Genomic DNA, 8145 nt, shown 5'->3' on the forward strand with positions numbered 1-8145 from the left:
TTGTACAAATTGAGTGGTTTGCATTTGATCGCTCCCCTATATATATATATATATATATGGTTTGGTTCACGTGACACCATCTTGTTTTCGTGATGCTCGTATACCGCATTTTTACACTTGAAACTTCACAACAAAACAATGTGAAGGTAAAAACAAATCCAAACCTTCACAACAGAAACAGCTACATTTACAGTGTTTTACTGTGAAGTTTCAAATATAAAAGTGGTTTCACGAGTCTCAGAAAAACAGTCTGGTTTCACATGATCTCAAAGTCTATATATATAGAAGCTTAATAATTTGAGAGCTCTAATATGTGAGATCAAACATAAGCCACTAATTTAAGATAATTGTTATTAATTAATGAGATAATTATCGTTATTTATTAATAAAAACCAACGGAATTTTTAGGAAATTCAGTACTTATTTATTTTTCTACTCTTCTCTCTCTTATCTCCCTATTAACATATACATCTTGCATAAGGTGAATAAAATGTAAACAACATTAATAAATTTTTTTACTTGGATATTCACAAGGTTTACATTGTATTCACAAGCGATATGTTTAGATTTAGTTTTATTGATTTAGTTTGTGTTCAATAATAAATTCACAAGCTATACCAAAACTCGTAGATTTAGAGTGTACTCCATACATATATATATATATATATATATATGTGTGTGTGTGTGTGTGTGTGTACATGATAAGAATCATAATAAGATTGAGAACTAGTAACTATCTTTTGTTTCATATTGTAAATCAACACTATATTTTTATATGTATTGTTTTACAATCACATAATCAGTGGTCGTATGATTATGCTTTTTATATATATCTATACAAGAAGGTTCTTTTAGGAACCTTAAATATCTTAAGAACTCGGGAACCTTTTATTTTATGTAGTATTCATGACCAATAACCTTGAATAGTAACAAATATTATTTATCATGAATATATGTCTCGACATTCATCTTTAATATTTATCACTTATTCATTATGATAAATATCCCGTGAATGTTTGGAACAAGTGGTGCAATATCATTTGTCCCGATGCATAAATGAACTTAAGTTTGCAATTAAAGGGGTTTAATCATTTGAGAACTTCAAAATTTGTGAGATCAATGAGAACTTTTACTTTAAAGTTTTGTTTCACATGATTTTTTCCATCTAAGTATGTATCGATTAATATATATTTGTTTCACAATATGTTTATTTCATATGTATTCGGTTCATAAAGTGAAACTTTTTTACGTATATTTTTGCTTCACAGCCAAGTAAAAAAAGTTCACGTTGTGAACCAAGTACATGTGAAACAAATTTATGTTAATCATTACATTAATTTCTAGCAATAGATGAAAAATATCATATGAAATAACACATGATATACTGATTTTCAGAGATCTCACGATTTAGAGAATTCTTAAAACAAGGTCCTCTCCAATAAAATATGTCCCTATATACATGACAAAAGATCGTGTGAGAATGTGAGTTAAGATGAGAAGTGTAAGAAAGGAAAAGGACCATTGATTACTTTTAATCTCACTCCCTTCCCATGAATAATGCTTCTCATGGAAATTAATCTGGTGCATTTCATTAATGTTGATCTTCAATTACGATTGATCAAAAGGTGGTGATTCCTTCTCACTGTTCTCACTATAACTTCCATTCCCACTGAAATCGAATCCATATGCACCAAAACCACGTATCATAAACCATCGATAATCTCCATATAAAAGGGTATTATGGAACCATCAATCGACATCAAACCTCCTTGTTTGAGGTCCAAACTCGAATCCTTGAAAAGTAATTTAGTTCGGTTTTGAAGCATTATGGTTTAGTTAGTTTGGTTCAAACCCAACTGAACCGAACCGAACCAAACCGGAGTGAAAGATTTAGATCGGTGGCATTTGGACCAAGTAGAAAATATGAGGACATGGAGATGGGGGAGACCAGGATCATAAATGCGATATGGGTGTTGAAGTTGAAGATGTTGACCTTTTTAATTTTGACCTGGATCACATCTCATTGTGGAGCCAATCTGGTCACATGGGTGCACGTTTCATCATCTCTCCGTCACGTGCCATGCCTTTACTCTCCTTCACTTCACCTTCAATCTCTTCTATCTAAACTCAAATCATATTTCCCATCTCGAATTTCTTTTTCCCATTTCTTTTTCAATGTATTAAAATTCGTATGCAACAGAAACAACTGTTCTATTCTTTATGATAAAAAATAAGTTTGTATATATTTTATTTTTTATATTTTATTTAAGATAAGATACATAATTAGATCTGTGTGATTTAATTTAGGGGTCGTTTACTAAACGCTTACCCGGTAAGTGTTTGTCGGACAATTTTCCTCACAGAATTAACATGACATGGGCCAATAATCTTACCTGGTAAGAGCGATGATTATGATGGAGAATCTTACCCAGTAAGTGAGAGTGACGACTCTTACCCGAGTAAGTAAGTTCTTACCTGATAAATCGTTGTATTGGATACTGTTTTGATTTACTACAATCTTATCCGATAAAATTAAATTATAATGTTGATTCCTACCGGTAAGCACTTATCGAGTAAGCATTTGGGTAAACAGCCCCTTAGTTTTGTATGTATTCTATTAAATCCACTTGATTATTAATTACGAGTTACTTTTGTTCTTAAACTCATTGAGCGTGTACATGCAAGACATCTTATCTAATATGAAACTGACAACTTTTCTACTTTTTCAAAGGACGGTGGTCTAATCATACATAGAGTTGGACCGAGAAAAAATACTGACCTGTAGCACCATTTGACTATAAAAAGTAAATATATAGAAACTTTTGCAAAAACATTACGAATTCATTGGTTCGTGCTCTTGTATTCGGCCATTCTTTCTATTTAGGTCTTGTATTCTTTGAACGTGCGTCCTTCGAAAGAAATGACCTTAACATGATGACATTACTTGCATTTTTATTTTAGTTTCAAGAAATATTAGGGCACACAAGCAATAAAGTAGATGTACCTTTCACACTCCTAAAAAGTTTCCATTGGGTTAGGAGGATGGAGTGGGAGTATGTGCACACTTCCTCTATATACGTAGGTTTGCCCCAAATCATAGAAGAGTTGTGCCCTAAGCCTGGCCTGAAAAACTCGATTTTGTTAAGCTCACTCCTAGGCCTAGGCCTAGGCCTGTGCCAGACTAAGAAAACCGATCAGGCCAAGTATATGTTGCAAGCGCCGGTTTAAAGACAAGCCCAATCGAACCAATTTTCACATTCAGAGCCCGACTCATACTTATGAATGTCAAACCTATTGTTTGTGCCTACTAAATAGGCCCATAGGGGCATGGAAGGCCTTGGCCCACAAAAAACCCAGGGCCACATGAATCTATATGATACACTACCATAAATGGGCATATCATGATGTCCAATCATCATAATAAACTAGTAACTGAAATTTTAAGTTTATAGGATACAACAACTTTATATATTGTATGAAGATGTAATAATAAATGGTGTTGTCTTGAAAGTTACAACAAGGCTAGTAGGACTTGTAGAATGAGGTTGAATACAAACATAACTTTTTAACTTTTGAAATTCCTTTATTGATTAAGAGAATAATCAATATATGAATTTACAGATTGTTTGCATTATAAGATAAGGTATAAAACTTAGTCCAAACAATATAGAAAATCAAGATTTTGAGAACACACAGACACTCTTGCACAAAAACACTAAAAGGGAAGAATAACAAGGGAGATGATGACTTCTTGGACGACTGCTGAAAAAGGAGAGCTTTTCAGCTATTTATGCCATATGCATTTAATGCAAGGGGTTGGTACAATACACGTGTCACATGGGAGAGGCTTGCTGGTACAATCTTGTTCTTGAGCAGGGCAAAATTTGGTCATTAATGAACAATGCACCAAGGGAGTAGTCATGCATGAAAAGGGACAATAAAGCATTGTCGTACTGTACCTTTGTATCACATAGTTCATTGCTTTTGATATTGGCAAGAGTGGATAAGACTTAAGCTTGATATACGAGATTCATGTTTAGCTAGGGAGGTTACACTGAGACTTCATTCATCTCTAGTTGAGCACTTGCATAATCACTTACCATCTTTCGATATGATGACTCCCTGAAACTGCTTTAGGTCTTCTTGTCTTTATCTTCAACTACGTCTTTGATATATCATGAAGTTTTTGTTTACTATGTGAGGATTTTGTCTTTGGGGTCACTAAGTTTGTTACAAAGAATAAAATCACTAAGAAGGATATTACAATCACCGAGAGAACGTTTAGAGAAGGTAACTATAAGTTTAAAGTATAAAGTAAACTTTCAATGATCATTGAACAGACTCAATGACTGATTTCTATCAGGTAGCACTTATTACAAGAATTCACCAATTATAAAAGGTCATCATGATCAAATCACTGAGGAGGGTGAGAAGGATCAACAAATTATTATAACAAAGTTTGTTGACCTAACAAGTAATATCCTCGGTTATCAGGACGAAGTTGGAAACCATACATGTATAACTCAAGAAGTATATTAAACGCTTACCCAGTAAGTGCTTACCGGGTCATTTACCTGGTAAGTGCTTACTGGGTCATTTACCTTATCGAATGAACATGGAAAGAGCCGAAAATCTTACCTAGTAAGAGTGATGATAAAGATGGAGAGTCTTACTTGGTAATTGAAGGTGATGACTCTTACCCGGTAAGCAGTTACGGGGTAAATTGTTGCATATGTCGGTTTGATGGACTACAATCTAACTCGGTAAAGTAAGTTAGAATGTTGACTCTTACTAGTAAGGTAAGCTCTCTTACCAAGTACTGAGTACACGTTTGGGTAAACAACCCCTAAAATCATTCTATTAGTCTTTTTACAAAATACATCCCTAAATGTGTGTTGGATGATAGTTCTTGAAAAATGCTTCATAAAACATTATTCAAAGATTGTTGTCCCATAATAATAACTAACGAGCTGATTTATTTCTCGGGTCGTATTAAGTTGTTCAACTTTTCTTTAACAACTATGGATAAATTATCAAACACATTTATGTAAGATGCACAGTGGTTGGTACTATGAAGTTAAAAAGGTCTCAAGATTAAGTATTTTATTAAGATCGTTAAAGTTCCTAATATACCCAATTGTTGTCATAATAGCCCCGAGGTTAATTATGCCAACTTGGCTCCCTTCAAACGATCAACAAAATCGATTGTATGTTGATTACATCAACAATTAGTTAATGTAGAAATTTAACCAAATGGGTAATGTATTCAAAGGTGGTGGTTCTCAAAAACAAATCAATCGATATTTGGTACCTTGTTTTGGAAGTGAAAATGCAGTATTATTGACTCCTGTAGTGTGATCTTCGTTTACGTGCATGGATAGAGATCGACATCCCAACTGTTCATATTGTGAAACATATTCCACCAAACACACACACACACACACAATCATATGAGAACCTCTTTTATTATGTGGACTATGAGGTCCAATCATATTCAGTTATTATGTTTTGATCTACCATTGTAATAAACATACCTTAAATAATAGCTAAAAGGAAATCTAGTAATTAAATAATTGCAATTAAATTAATAATTTGTGTAAATTACATTATTGGTTCCTATGGTTTATGTGTTTTAACATTATGGATCCCTGTTTTAAAATATCTATGGATTACATCTTTCTGGTTTGCATTTTATAACACTTTGGTCTCTAAATCTAATTCCGTAATATTTTTTCTATTAAATACGTCAATTAAGAGGGTATTCAAGTCATTTTAAGTATAAGGGGTAATAAAAACCATAGGGACCAAACATATCATTTACTCTATTTTATTATATATTAGTATTATATACTTAATAGTTAATTGATAATATATATATATATATATATATATATTATTTATCAACATACTTTAATAAAATTTCTTATTAAAAAATTGTATTTTCATTTTTCTTTATTATAGTAATATACATTTAAATTGTTTTTTTTTAAAAACTTTGTACTTTCATTTTTCTTATTATAACAATATGTTTTCAAATTATTTTTTTTATTAAAGTATTATATTATCCATTATCGCAATAAGTAACTTTATTGAATTAAAATAACATGACACATGTTACCAAATTTTCATGCCATTTCATTGTTCATGTGAAACATGGATAACACGTCATTTTGATTACATGACATAAATAAAAGCCCATCAATTTTTTTAATAATTTCCTCATTTTCCCTTCCGATTATTCATACCTTTTTAAAAAGATGAATGAAAAATATAATACAGGTGGGATATGAATAATCAGGAGGGAATGTAATGAAATTATTTATCAAACTAAATTACTCATTAATAAAACAATATTCAGAAAATTTGTAAAACACATTTTACATCGCTAATATTTTAAAAAAAATGTTAAAAAGTATGTGTTCTTTTTTTGAAAAAAATGATCATATTTGTTTAGAAAATATGTTACACTAAAATATTTAATTTCCATACAATTTAATAAGAGTAAAAAAATTATATTTCAAAAAGGACATAAAACATTATCTAAGTGAGACATGAATAATCGGGAGGGAAAGTGAGAATATTATTTTAAAAAATATTGAAAGGTTTTATTTATTTACATCACGTAATCAGAATTATGTGTCATCGATGTTTGACAACTTGTCTCATGTTTTAATTCAAATTAAAAGGTTGTCAATTGTTATAATGGATAAAGTTTTCAAAGAACAATGTCTTAATGAAAATGTTTGAAAAATATATTGTCATAATAAGAAAAATTAAAATTACAGTGCCTAAATAAAAAAAAAATTGAAAGTATATTGGTATAATAAAGAAAAATGAAAATATAAAGTCATAATAAAAACAACTTGAAAGCATATTTTTCTAATAAGAGAAAACGAAAATACAATATCATAATAAGGAAATTTGTGAAAGTAAGTTGATAAATAATATATATATATATATATATATATAAAGAGAGAGAGAGAGAGAGAGAGATGATCGATCAAATATAACTCTTCCTATTCTTACAACCCATACAACCTCATCTAAAACCATCCATTTTTTTTATTTTCTGTTTTTGCTTTTTTCAATTAAGGTAGTTTTCAATTGATCAAATGGTAACCATTGATGAAAATAATGGATGGTTAAGATGTGGTTGTAATAATTAGAGAGATTGCATAATAAACCACCTATATATATCATATACATATACACATTCATATATACATATATATACAACACATAAACACACACACACACATATATATACACATCATATGCGGTTACCAAACAAAACACCCATTTTCTATACATTCACATATACATATACATATGCATATAAACACACACACACACACACACACACATATATATATATATATATATATATAGATACAACACATATATACATAGATCCAATTATAATTAGCAACCAACACACATATACATCATGTATACATATATATAACATGGACCAACAGATACATGTAACACATACACATCAGAGACGGACCCAAAAATATTTTTAAACGGTAGCACCACTTGACCATAAGAAAAAAAATATAGGAAATTTTTTTCAAACGATGCCACCGTTTGACTAAGAAAATGACACTAACATGATTCAAACTTGGTTGTGGGGTAGAATAAAAGCCTTGAAAACCAACTCTACCAAATGTTCGTGACTTAAGTTAGTATTACTATTATGGACCATTTTTAGAACATAATACAAAACCACAAGAATGATTTTTGTACTTATCAAAAATGAAGTTCCACTTCAAAGTTTTCAACTAAACSTTAAGGACCAAAATAGAAATATACTCTAATCTAAACTAGAAGTTCGGTAGCAACACGTGGCTGCCTCATGTGGTATTTGTCACTCAATTCCCTAAAACCGTTGGCAGCCCCCTGTTTATAACCTAATACTTGGGGCTATTTTGGTCTCCACCCAAACATCTATTTTAAACCCCTTTTCATCAAACACTTGCAACATTTCAAGGAAAACCCATTTGATTAAAGCATTTCAAAAAGATGAGTTCAAGAAGCAGAGCATGGATGGTGGCCGGAACTGTTGGATTGGTGGAGGCACTCAAAGATCAAGGGTTTGCACGGTGGAACTATACCATTGGGGTTCTCTTCCTCATCTCCATC

This window comes from Cynara cardunculus (genome assembly GCF_001531365.2).
Source record: "Cynara cardunculus var. scolymus isolate 2C chromosome LG 5, CcrdV1, whole genome shotgun sequence".
Lineage (NCBI taxonomy): Eukaryota > Viridiplantae > Streptophyta > Magnoliopsida > Asterales > Asteraceae > Cynara > Cynara cardunculus.